At 43.8% G+C, this 14063-nt stretch overlaps 1 long non-coding RNA gene across 1 annotated transcript; it reads right to left on the bottom strand.

The window, feature by feature from the left end:
- Positions 1 to 674: 674 nt before the first annotated feature.
- On the bottom strand, positions 675 to 12189 carry LOC141571729 (uncharacterized). The gene is made up of 2 exons (XR_012496809.1): positions 12077 to 12189; positions 675 to 2647 (listed from the first exon to the last, which is right to left on the bottom strand). It is a non-coding gene; the product is annotated as an uncharacterized LOC141571729 (long non-coding RNA).
- Between the last annotated feature and the right edge of the window lie 1874 nt (positions 12190 to 14063).

Genomic DNA, 14063 nt, shown 5'->3' with positions numbered 1-14063 from the left:
ATACTCAGGCTCAGTCCTTTCTGTGTGTGCCTCAACTTTGATGACAGACACCCAATGCCAGGACATCTCAGACTTGCGGGAATTTCACGTAATTTGTGGAACACTTGTAACATATACAAATACAACATAAAGAAGGCTCAATGTTATACTTCCTGTTTTTTAACGTTTATTTATTTAAGTGTGCTTTCCAGGACCCATCAGCTCCAAGTCACATAGTTGTTTCAGTCTAGTTGTGGATGGCGCAGCTCACAGTGGCCCATGTGGGGATCGAACCGGCAACCTTGTTGTTAAGGGCTCGTACTCTAACCAACTGAGCTAACCGGTCGCCCCCTATACTTCTTATTTGACAATGCTTCCCATGTAATTTAACATGTCAAACAAGCCTAATTAGTTCAACACCTCCTTTTAAGAAGAAGAGAGACAAATTCTTTGAGATTTTTTCCAGGGGTCCTCTGGGAATTCTCAAGGTTAGTTTGGAGTCATAAAAACTTTTTTTTTTGGATGTGATTTTGGGAAGTTTGTCAAAAAAGGTTTTGACATTTACTAAAAAGATGTACGTTATCTATTTACCAAAGTGTCAATAAAAATTTCAAAGACAAGTACAGAAGGTTAGTTCTTACTATGAGAAGATTCATTTTTCTTAAGTAAAAGATCTGAGTAAAACCAACATAAAACACAGAAAATTATTATTTTTTATTTATTTAATTTTTTAAAGATTTTATTGGGGAAGGGGAACAGGACTTTATTGGGGAACAGTGTGTACTTCCAGGACTTTTTTCCAAGTCAAGTTGTTGTCCTTTCAATCTTAGTTGTGGAGGGTGCTGTTCACCTTCAAGTTGTTGTCCTTTCAGTCTTAGTAATGGAGGGTGCAGCTCAGCTCCAGGTCCAGTTGCCATTGCTAGTTGCAGGGGGCGCAGCCCACCATCCCTTGCGGGAGTCGAACCAGCAACCTTGTGGTTGAGAGGATGCGCTCCAACCTACTGAGCCATCAGGGAGCTCAGCGGCAGCTCAGCTCAAGGTGCCGTGTTCAATCTTAGTTGCCGGGGGTGCAGCCCACCATCCCTTGCGGGAGTCAAGGAATCAAACTGGCAACCTTGTGGTTGAGAGGACGCGCGCCAACCAACTGAGCCATCCAGGAGCTTAGCTGCAGCTCAGCTCAAGGTGTCGTGTTCAATCTTAGTTGCAGGGGGCGGAGCCCACCATCCCTTGCGGGACTCGAGGAATTGAACTGGCAACCTTGTGGTTGAGAGCCCACTGGCCCATGCCCATGTGGGAATCGAACCGGCAGCCTTTGGAGTTAAGAGCTCTAACCGCCTGAGCCACCAGGCTGGCCCCACAGAAAATTATTTTGATAAAACACAGAATCTTTGCTTCCTCAACAAATTACTTGGAAAGAAAATCCTTTTAATATCTCTTATCGGGAGCAGAATGACAGTCCAACAACAGTGTCCTTTTAGTAGAAGAAGTTTTAGTTTTACAGAAGCACATGATTGATATTAAAGCCTAATTTTCTAATCTCTTATAACAACAATTCAAATTTAGCCAGCTTGATTAAAAAGGTAAAATTCTCCCTCTTCCCGTTCTAAAACAACCAGGACAAAATTACTTTCATTTCCTTAATGAAAATGCATCTTTATCCCTCATACCTTTTCTTAGCCAGGAACACATCTTCCTTTCCTTGTGTAGTCATCCCTGTATTATTTCTAGTAGCTCAATTACATACATAAGAATTTCCAGCCTTTAAAAAATCTTAACAGTTATCACCAGCAATACCTTTTTATGACCAATCTGTAAGGCAGGGCAAACTTCTTATTGCTAAACATCTCTTCTTCTTACTGTCCCGCAGTGACCCTTTGAAGCCCCAAGATACCGTACTTCATCCTTAGCTCAGAATGCCATACTTACCTCGTTTATGAAATCTTTGTTCTTGTATTCAGTCTATTGTTTCCCAGAGGATATAGTACTTTGAGGCTCTTTGGACTATGTGCAGTTGAGTTTCAGCTCCCTAATTTGCATGTGCCCCCAGGGCATTGTCTACCAAGCCCATGTGGCCATCTACACATTTAAGTCACCAGACTGGCAAACACCCCCCAGCATGGCGCTAGCTTAAACATTCATTTACAACTCCAGTTTCCAGCTCCCTTTCCATTTGTGACCCCTGGGAATTTCCTTGATCTCTGACCTCAAAGAAGTATTTATAAGGATATTAGTTACATTTACACTAGCATTTCTAGGTATATGTATCTGGGTTCTTTTCACTTTGTTGTTGTTTGTTCTGGTGGTGGAATTAGCAGAGATTCCAGCCTAGTTAATAGCATGGTGTGTCTTGGGAGCAGGACATGGGATATTCGTTTTTGCTGGAGAAGCTCTAGGAGATCGAGCATGTCTCAAGGGTCAACAGCTGGGGCAGCAGCTGCCCAATATCTAGAGTGAAGCTGACTGGGGCAAAAGCAGCAGCTCTCCTGAGGCACCAGTTCCGGGAGTTGTTCTCAGAGTCATTCTTGGAAGCCCAGTGAGGTCCTGCTCCTCCAGCTATTCCAGTGATTTTGTAAGAAGCTGATGCCCTTTGTCAAAGCTCTTTCGCACTAAGATAGCATGAGCGGTTTCTGTTATCTACAGTTGAACCTTGCCTGACGCAGACACGAGTCTAAAGATGAAAGAAAAAGTAATAAATACATGTAAAAAAGATTTGACTATATTTGTAATTGAAGAAATGCAAATTAAAACAAGACACATTTTTAAAAATATTTAATTTTTTAAAGATATATTTCACCTATTACATTCGGAAATATTCAAAATACAAGGCCCAGTAATGGTAAAGATTTGACGAAGCAGAGACATTCATTCACTGGTACTGCTAATGTAAAATCAGAACAACTGTTCTGATTGACAAAGCCTTACAAATATGTACGACTTTTGACCTACATATGTGTTTCTGCTTCTGAGAGTTTATACTAAAGGAATAATTAAGGCTGCGCACAAAAATTTAATTTCAAGAATGTTCAATGGATTGTCATTTTTTTTTAAAAAAAAGAGATTATCTCATGCTGAACAATTGAGAGCTGGTCAAATAAATTACGGCACATACATAAGACAGACTTTTGAAACTCTACAGGAGAAGAATGCTAACAACAAGGGAAACTGTTGCCAACATAATAAATGGAAAGACCCGTTGTGAACAATGTGCACAAGACGATTCCATTTTTGGTAAGCTAAGGAGTTGATAAAATAATTTTTCTTCTTGGTAACCAATTACTGAAGACATAGGCAAGGACAGAGAAGCGCCCTGGCACACCTGGGCAGCGCGCTGGGTCCTCTCCCACACCTCACACAAGGTGGGGCTGGCACAGAGCTGTGAAGGAGGGAGTGGGCTACCTCAGCCCCCCAGAGCTTCTGCTGTCCCTGCTCCTCCTCCCTTTCAACACCTGTGCCCACAAAAGGCTCTGTGGACTCTTCCCTACAGAGTTTAAAAGCAATTAGAGAAAGATCAGAGCCCTTAGAAGGCTCGGACTCTCAGATCAGAATCTAAAGAGAAATTCTCTTGTAGATTTCTGCAAAAAAGAATCAACTGCACAGATGTTGTAATGATAGATGGGAAGCCTGTGCAATGCCTTTACCATCAGTCCACACACACGCCCACCTATGCTGCCACCCCACGACCCTACCCCAACCCTGTTGCCCACCCCAGTCACTGTTCTTACTTCCCTATTCCTGCTTGGGATGGCGGTGGTTGTCACAATTTAAAATCACATCAACATTGATTTGACCCCATTCTATGCTCAGCTGGGTGACCAAGTGCTACTGAAGAGAAAGCCTGGGATGCCCAAGGAGCTTCTTTGGGAGAGGTGGGCTTACCAAGTCCTGGAGAGATGTAGGTAGTTGGGACAAGCAGGGCAACAGTTTGCAAGGGCCCAGAGGCAGGGCAATGATGAAACCCATCTGGCTGGAGCAGAGAATGTGGGTGGAGCTGCTTCTCCCCACAGATTAGACAGAAGCTCCAGGGACATTTATGGATAGGATGGATGGGATGGTAGGATATGGAAGAGTGAGCTGATTAACTTGGATTTTATCTCGTACATGAAAGTGACTCAAATAAATGCTCTGAGCATCCCAGTGATAAGTTGAAAATGTGCTTAGAAAGATGGATTTGTGCAGGGTGGGTAAGGAAGGGAGAACTGGTGCTGATGAGCGAGCTAGACTGTAGACTACTCCCCAGGAGATAAAGGACTCAGGGAGGCAGCCACAAAAACGCACATTGTGAAATAAGAATCATTGAATTTTGGAACCTAAAATTGGATGTGATGGTTCAAATTAGGAAAGACTCAAAGTCAGTGCTGACACATAAACCTGGGGAAATCTGATTCATTCCCCTGTCCCCTTCCCATTCATTCATTCATTCACCGAACATCAGGTGAGTCCTTACTATGTGGCAGGCCCTGTGCAAAGAACTAGAGATGAAAAAGAAGGGAAAGAGAGACAGCGTCTGCTCAAGAAGCTCATAGCCTGGTCAAAAGACAGACTCAACAGTTATAAAAATGATTGGAGATGCAGGCCTGGCAGTTGGCCCAGGGCTCTGCAGGGCATGGAGGAGGGTCTTTAATCCCAATGACAGGTAGTGCCATCCACATTAACACCTCTCCCCCCCACTGGTTCATTCTGCCATGGCTTTGATGGAGGCAAAAAGATGAAAATTCCCAAGGGTCTGGGGGTAGAATCTCTGGTCTGTGGGAAGGAGAGCACTGTAGATGGGAAGGAGCCCCAAGTAGGCTGTCTCGCTTTCCTGAGCACAAGGTGTGGTGGGTGGACCCCAACAGTACCAGGTCACCACACATTTGGTTAGATCCCCACATGGCTTCTCACCTACCTTCCTTCCACTATTGTGCAGATAATACTGAGAATCCTGGATGTTGGAGCTGGAAAAGAACATTCTCTTGTAGATGAAGAAATTACCCTGCTAAGACTCCCTGTTCTTCATACCTCTCCACTTGCTCCCACTAATAAAACTTAACCACGCTGAGTCATTAGAAAGCTAAGTGATAAATACACAATAATGTGCTAATGAAGTTAACAGAATGGTGTTAAGAACTGGTAGTGACTTCTCCTTCTAGGGTCATTTACTTTTTATAACAGAAAGTTCTTCAACACCCTTAACAACAACAGATTGCATGCCCCTAAGTGGATTCTGTCAGATACTAGAAGAGGGTAAATGGGCTGTCTTAGAAAGGAAGTGAGAGCTTCTCCATTTTCACCCTTCAAACCCAGGTTGCTGCCTCCTTGGCCTTCTATGAATGCAGCTGAGCCTGTACATTCAAATCTTCTGACATGCACCAAGTTGACAGATGTGTGATCTAATTAGGAGAAAGAGGCAGGTGGGAGAGAATGGTGATGAAAGCAAAGGACATCAAAGAAACACAGGACAGGAATGATTATAATCCTCTGCTCCTTTTTCTTAATATCAGGATTTGAAATTGTTTCACAAGCAATGTATGGTATGTAATATCAGTTGCATATCAGTGATTTGGGGTCAGAAACCCTAGGAAACATCAAAAGATGGGCCTTCTGTTCCCAGTGCTGACACTGAGGGCTGGGACCCACTTCCCCAGGACAAGCTGGCTGTGTGCTCTACTCCTGTCCTGGACTTCCTCTCCAAACAGTGTACAATGTGTGCACTGCATAGAGGCCACCTACGAAGACAGAGAGGCTGAAATCCAGCTCGTGCTCAGTTCACCAAGCCCTGGTCTTGACCAGATCTATACCAGTCCAAAAAACAAACACCTTTTTTTTAGTGGTCTGACCAAATAAGTGTCTGTATCTAATTTGAACAAAGGCATGTATAGGATAGAGGCATCTATCTACCTCTTGCTTCCCAGGAGACAAGACAAAATTGATGCCTTTAGAAATAAATAAGGTATCTCAGTCCCTCCAAGGGCCCAGGTCAGACCATTTCAGAGTGGAGAGGAATAGCCCTCATTTTTCCAAGTCCCTTAAATTGTATCCACTATCACTTCTATTCAACATTACATTGGAGGTCTTAGGTAATGCAAGAAGACAAGAAAAAGAAATAAAAGGTATAAAGATTGCACAGAAGAAGTAAAACTGTATTTATTTGTAGATGACATACTTATAAACATAGAAAAAATAAATAAATTAATAGAATTAGTAAATAAATTCATCGTGGGCCTTTAAGGTCAATATGCAAAAATCAATCATATTGCCATATATTGATAATAAAAAACTGGAAAATAAAAAAATTTAAATGTCATTCATAATAACATCAAAAATATAAATATATAGGAATAAATCTAACAACAAAGAAAGGGTCCAATCATCATGCTGATAACTGCAAAACATTTCTGAGAGAAATTAAAGAAGACCTAACTGATACATACTCCAATATAAAGAAGGAAGGGTAAAGGGATCTATATGGTGCTAACATTTCTACATTCCACTTGAAATAAAATATTTGTTCTAGTTAGACTGCGAACTGTTAAAATAAATTAAGTATGTGCATTATAATTGCTAGAGCAACCACTAAAGACATACAGAGATATAATGAAAAACTCACTAGAAAATTTAAATGGAATACTAAAAAATATTCAAATAACCCAAAACAAGGCAGGAAAAGGGAAATAAAGAAATTAAAAATAAAGGAAACAAACAGAAAAGAAATAATAAAATTTAAAAATAACCTAAATCCAGACATATCAATAAATACATAAATGATCTAAAAGAGGGGTCAGCAAATTTTTTCTTTAAAGTGCCAGACAGTAAATATTTTACGATTTCTCAGCCACATGGCCTCCACTGTTTAACTCATTTTGTAGTAGGAAAGCAGCCATAGGCAAGACATAAACGAATGAGCATGGCTGGATTTCAATAAAACTTTATTTACAAAAACAGGCAGCTAATGGGATTTGCTGGCCCCTGGTCAAAACACAACAATTAAAAGATAAGAGATGGGCTGGCCTGGTGGCTCAGGCAGTTAGAGCTCCATGCTCCTAACTCCGAAGGCTGCTGGTTGGATTCCCACTTGGGCCAGTGGGCTCTCAACCACAAGGTTGCCGGTTCAATTCCTCGAGTCCCACAAGGGATGGTGGGCTCCGCCCCCTGCAACTAAGATTGAACACGGCACCTTGAGCTGAGCTGCCGCTGAGCTGCCGCTGAGCTGCCGCTGAGCTGCCGCTGAGCTGCCGCTGAGCTGCCGCTGAGCTGCCGCTGAGCTGCCGCTGAGCTGCCGCTGAGCTGCCGCTGAGCTGCCGCTGAGCTGCCGCTGAGCTGCCGCTGAGCTGCCGCTGAGCTGCCGCTGAGCTGCCGCTGAGCTGCCGCTGAGCTGCCGCTGAGCTCCTGGATGACTCAGTTGGTTGGAGCACGTCCTCTCAACCACAAAGTTGCCGGTTCGACTCTCGCAAGGGATGGTGGGCTGTGTCCCCTGCAACTAGCAACGGCAACTGGACCTGGGGCTGAGCTGCGCCCTCCACAACTAAGACTGAAAGGACAACAACTTGACTTGGAAAAAAGTCCTGGAAGTACACACTGTTCCCCAATAGAGTCCTGTTCCCCTTCCCCAATAAAATCTTTTAAAATAAAAATAAAATAAAAAGATAAGAGATTTTCAGAATGGATTAAAAAAAAAAACAGACCAAACTATAGGCTGTCTAAAAAACAAAACACATACACACACTGGAGTGGCTAAATTAGCATTACACAAAGTAGACGTCAGAGCAAGAAAAATTACGAGGGATAAAGAGGGACGTACGTTATTGTTGAAAGACAATTCTCCAAAGGCTCTCACATTTGGAACATCTTGTGAGCAGGGCAATGACTGTCTTGGATCTGTGAGTACCTTTTCAAGAGTGTTTGTATAGTCAACAGCATTAGAAATAGAAATAGTGGTTCCCACCCAAGCAAGGGCTTGCTTTGTTTTCAGTCCAGTATAACAATGATACTGTCTCCCTTTGGAGCAAAAGTCAGTATGGCTTGATCAAAGATTTGGGTCCCCCTAATCTTAGGGGTCCTCTGCTGTGATGCAACCTGCTTCATGTGCTGGTACCACCTGGTCTGCCTCCCATCATCCAGTGGGAAATGGGGCTCAAGGAACTGGTGCAAATGCCGATACTGTGGCTTCTAGTCCTGTGGCTAATAAAGTCCTGTGCCACTAACGCAGGAGCCAATGTCTTCTGCCAGCATTCGTGAAACTGGCAGGCTAACTGGTTAGCTGACAAGTGGAGTAAAACCTCAGACCTTTCGCTGCCCTTGCAAATGATGAAAGCCTCTCCAAGATAACACATGTCAGATAGCACCTGACAACAGAACTTCAAAATACCCACAGCAAAAACTGATAAAACTGAAAGGAGAAATGGACAAATCCACAATTATAGGTGGAGAGTTCAACATTCCTCTCTCAGTAATCAACAACAAAAAATCAGCAGGATACAGAACTGAAAAACACCCTCAGCCAACTAACTTGACTGATATTTGTAGAATATTTCACCTAATACGTTCTTGCTGAGGGCATTCACCAAAATAGACCGTATCCATAAACAAACTTTGAGAAATTAAAAAAACTGAAATCATACAAAACATGTTCTATGGCCACAACAGAAACCAATAAGAGAAAGATAACTGGAAAATCTCAAAATTTAAAAATTAACCAACAGAATTTCTGGTTTCAGCTCTCCTGGGGGTCTCGTCTGAGAGGGCCCCACACTTTCATGGGTTTTATCTCCAGGAGCCCCACCATGGTTTCAGGCAGGGGAAGGAGAAAAGTAAAGATTTTGAAAAACACCCAGAGAGGTTGCCATAACAAAGGCCTGCCCTGTAAGGGAAACTACCAGTTTTATCTGATTCGGAGGAATGGCAATTAGCCAACTCCAGAACCCTTGAGCCTTCTAGTCTCAGGTAAAAAGAGGCGGGGGGGGGGGGGGGGGGGGAGGGGGAGAAAAGCTAAGAACTGCCTTTGAAGGTCATAGGCCAAGGACTCAGGCCCACTAAAACACTACGATTTAACTGTATGATTAGAGAACACCTCCTTTCCCCCACACCGTACCACCACATCCATAGGGCTCCAGTATATAGTAATGGGATTACAACTGAGAGCTAGCTGCAAAACACAGACTGTGCTTAAGAAGACTCTTGGGAGAATCCGATGACAACAGCGGTGCATAAAACACCAAGGAAACTAAAGGAAGCCTCGAGCTATAGCGAACATTAAATACAGGCCAAATCCCCACCAGATTAACACAAAACTTCACACTAAAAGCCTAATCACCCCAGTTCCTATTAGCTGGTACATGATATCTGGCTTTCAACAGAAAAATTACAGTGCGTGTTAAAAGGCAAGAAAAAGTACAGTCTGAAGAGACAAAGCAAGCCTCAGAACCTGACTCAGATATAACAGAGTTTAGAATTATCAGACAAGGAGTTTAAAACAAGTATGATGAGTAAGTTAAGGGTTACAAGCAAAAAGTGGATATGCAAGAACAGATGGGTAATAAGCACACAATATGGCCAATTGTTTTTTCACAAAGTTGCAAAGTCAATTCAATAAATATAGTCTTTTTATCAAAGGACTTGTATCCAGAATACATGAAGAACCCTAAAAAATTCAACAGGAAGAATACAACCTGACTTTTTTTCTTAAAATGGGCAAAAGGCATGAACAGACCTTACCAATGAGAATAAAGGTGTGTGGCAGACAAGCCCCCAGAATGGTGCTCAGCACCACGAGCCTTCAGGGATCGCACAGTAAAACCACGATGTGATATTGCTCTCACCTATTAGAACCCCTAAAAAATAAAAAAGTGATGATAACAAGTGCTGGAGAGGGTACAGCGCAACTGGAACTCGCACACATTGCTGATGGGAACACAGAATGGTCCTCTCTGGAAAACAGTTTGGCATATTTGTACAAAGTTAAACATACACTTACCAAATGATCCAGCAACCCTCTCCTGGGTGCTTAATATGGAGAAATGAAAATGTATGTTTACACAAAAACCTGTACACAAATGTTTGTATCAGCACTAGGTATAATTGTCAAAAAGTGGAAAGAACCCAAATTTCCTTCAACATGGGCATAAACAGTGGTACATCAATACGATAGAATACTACTGAGTGATAAAAAGGAATGGCTACTGATATATGCAACAACATGGATAGATCTCACAGGTAGAATGCTAAAGAAGTTAAAGAAGCCACACTCAAAAGTCTACCTACTATATGATTCCATTTAGTATATAACATTCTGGAAAAAGCAAAACTACGGCAATGAAGAACAGATTGGTGATTTCTACAGGTTACAGGTGGGGAAAGGATACAACTGCAAAGGGGCAGCATAGGGGAATTTTGGGGGGTGACAGAACTGTTCTGGGTCCTGATTACGGTGGTGGTTACACTATGCATGTGTAAAAAATCTCATAGAACTGTACATTTTTTAAAAACTCAATGTTATTGTATGTTGACTTTTAAAACAAAGTGAAATAAAGACTTCATAAGAAACCAAAAAGGCAAAGCACAGACTGTGAGAATATATTCATGATGCCTAACAAAAGACTCATATCCAGAAAATATAAAACATTCCTAGAAATCATAGGGAAAAAACAGACGAGCCCATTAAAAAAATAGAAGACGTGAACAATCATTTCCCAAAAAGTTACTCAAATGGTAAAGGAGCTGAACATCATTATTCATCAGGGAAACACAAATGAAAACCACAGGAAAATACTGCTACATACCAAGAATTTAAAAGACTATTAATGCCAACTGTTGGCAAGGATGTGAAGTAATTTTCATATATCGATTCAACCTTTTTTGGGAGCTGGTAGGTAGTGTCTCTTAAGACTAAATATACACTTATCCTATGACACAAAAATTCTGTTCATAGGCATATACCCAACAAATTGAATGCATTTATTCACCAAAAGACCATATGAATTTCACAGCAGCTGCATTCATAATAGCCCCAAACTGAAAACAACCAAAAGGTCCATTAGTGGTAGAACGGATAAATTAATTGCAGTATATTCCTACAATAGAATACTACCCAGCAATAAACAAACTACTGATATATGCAATGTCATGGATGCATCTTACATTGCGTTAGATGAAAGAAACCACAGAAAAAAAAAGCACAATGCTTGATCATGATTATCTGACGTTTGGGAACAGGTATATTAATATATAGTAATAGCGGTCAGAATAGTGGTTACCTCTGGGGTGGTAAGTATCGACTGGGAAGGAGCAGGTGTTAACCTGGGTGATAGAAATGTCTTGTATCTTGATCTTGGAGCTGATCACATGTATAGATATGTATAAATTCACCGAGCTATCCTCTTAAAATCTGTGCACGTTATTATGTGTAAGTTACACTTCAATTAGAAAAAAGAAAGAAGAAGCAATGAAGGAGAAAAAAAAACTAGAGAGAATGAGAGAAAAGAAAGGACGGAGTAGGAAAAGAAGGGAGGGAGGGAAGGAAGGAGTGAAATAAGGGAGAAATGAACATGATCACCAGGAGTGTGCCTCAAAAATGTTATCGGGCAGGTACTGTTATCTGCATCTTAAAGACGGGAACGCCCCGAGGTTTGCTGATGTGTTCAGTGCCATAGAGCGGGTGTGTGACTCGAGCAGAGGCTGGCACTCAAGCGTGTCCCACGCCAAAGCCTTTGTTTTTCCACCGACTAGCTCGAAGTACCTCCTCCAGGAAAGGTGACCCCGAGAAACGCCTCCCACACTGAGTTGACTCGTCCTCCGGAAAGGATGCCTATTCATCACCAACGGCCTCAACTGGGTGTGGCCCCTTCTGTCCCCCACCCACAGCTGTGACCGCTCCCCGAGGGTAGAAACGCGTCGGTTCCTTTTAGACTTTCCTCCAAGGCCTAGCGCCCGCTGCATTCCCATTTTCTCCAGCGGGACAAGCAGTCACCGCTGGAAACGGTTGCTGCCTGCTCTGTGAACGTGCCCTTTGATTACGCAAGCCGCAGGCTGCGGCCGGCCCTTCTTCCCGAGGAGGAACCCAGTTAGGAGGAGTGGAGCGATGATTTGTGATGATCTAGTGCCCAGGCGCGTCACTGTTACTCACACAGAAACGCCAGGTTACGCGAGTGTTTTGGAGCAGCCGCTCACAACCTTCCTCGCCTACATCAGGCGGAAACAGGTGCGCAGGACCCGCCCCGCCCCTCAGGTGGGGCAAGCTCCGCCCCACTCACCTGCGTGCGCAACCCCACCCCAGCGCGCGGCTCTGAGCCGGCAGCGCGGGCCAGCACGTATTTATATGGCGCTATTTTGGTCGCGCGCTCTGATTGGCCGGCCGCGGGTGACGACATGCTCGCGCGCCGCGGGGCAGGACGGGACCGAGACCTGGGGGAGGAGCGCTTCCGGCAGCCCCGAGGGATGACAGAGTGGGTCTGGGTCCCAGGGAGTCTGTGCTCTCCAGGCCTCCAGGCCCGGACCTTCTCTACAGATACTCTGGGACCTCCAGGCCCACTCCGCAATCTGTTGGTTGGGTTATATTTTAATGAAAGAACCTGTGTGGCTGAAAAGAGCTGCTAAGAGCCAAACACCTCTGGGAGGGAGTTGCTAGATGGCATTACACTTCTTACAAGCCACATGGCGGAAGCACATGAATCATACCAGATGCTAGCCCAAAGCTGCATTTCCTGTCTAGAAGCACTGTCAGCTCCCTCTGCAGACCTGTCTTTCTGCCATTCTTACCTCGCCCTTTGCAAAACAAGACCTCAGAGGCCTTCGTGATTTTCATCCAGGCTGTTGCCTGGCCTCCCTCTCTCCCTACAGTGCTTTTATCTACCTTTCACTGAAGCCAGAGGAACAAAACACTGCTTAGACATCTCAAAAGGATCGCATTTCCACCGCATTCCCATATCATGATCAGAGCCACGTCTGGTTTCCCATGGATTGTGGTTGTCCATCAGGCGGCATTATTTCTCTGAGTCTTAAGGGTCTTCGATTTCTTTTGGCAGCAAACTGGTTTTGAGCTTGTTTGTTGAAAGTTACTAAATAAATATCAAGTATGGTTACAGAATATCAAAAATCTTGATCATACTTTAAAAAGATAAGCAAAAAGGACCATTAAGAGCCATCACTGTCTATTGGATGGGAACTTAGCTTGAAAGGGGTTCTGTTAATGAGTTCTATTTCCTCCTTAGAATCACAAATAGCACCTCTGGTTTTGCATAGCTCACAAGGGCCTCTGAGACTTAAGGAAACCAAGGCCCAAATAGATTGAATAACTTGACTGGAGTCATATGTTAGTGTGATGGCAGTGCCAGGATTCATAACCAAGGTAGTCTGACTGATATTTGTGCCCTTAACTACTAAGCTCTGTATAGGTTCTTTTCTCTTTAATTGGATATTAAGTCTTAGACTGACACAAAAGGAGTTGAGATAAGTCAATAAGTATTATAAATCCTCAGGAAGATGTTTGTCTCCCTGCTGACTTGAAAAAAAGGATTGCTACTAAGAGAAAATGGTGCCAGGGGGTCTTAACAATCTCTACTTCCCCCGAACAGCAGCACATATTAAACCTGCAGTACAAGGTTGTGGGGACAGAGCCCCAGAGAGTAGTTTACAGGCTCTCGGCCTCACGTGGAAGGGTGCTGGCTCAGGTGGTGGATGGCCGTTGGCTGTGGCTGATTGGCCGTCAGCTGTGGCCGGTTAGCCGATTAGCCGCTGGTATAACTGCTGCGGCTACGAAGGATTGCCGAGGAGCTGAGCAGAGCCGAAGAGAGCGGAAGAGAGGAGAGGAACAGAGTCGAGAGAGTGGAGGAGAGTCGTCGGTCGGTCGGTTGGCGGAAAGGCGGACGGCAGGTCGCACGTCCGGTGAACCCAGCCTCCAGTGAGACCATAGTGGTATGACTCCCCTACCTATGGCTCCGTGGGTGTTCCTTTTTGGCCTCACCATATCCTGCGTTCTTGTGTGGGGAGCGGGAGCAGAGACCCCGCAGGCCGCCCCGCCTGAAAAATGGCGCGGCGAGCAGGGTCTCCCACACGACAAAGGTTTTTGGAAAGATTTTTGATTCTGCTGTGCTCATTGATATGGAGTCTGAACT

Source organism: Rhinolophus sinicus, linkage group LG05, assembly GCF_036562045.2.
Source record: "Rhinolophus sinicus isolate RSC01 linkage group LG05, ASM3656204v1, whole genome shotgun sequence".
In the NCBI taxonomy this organism is placed as follows: Eukaryota; Metazoa; Chordata; class Mammalia; order Chiroptera; family Rhinolophidae; genus Rhinolophus; species Rhinolophus sinicus.
Note: the sequence above shows the minus strand (reverse complement) of the source record. Positions and strands in the feature narration are given on the sequence as shown.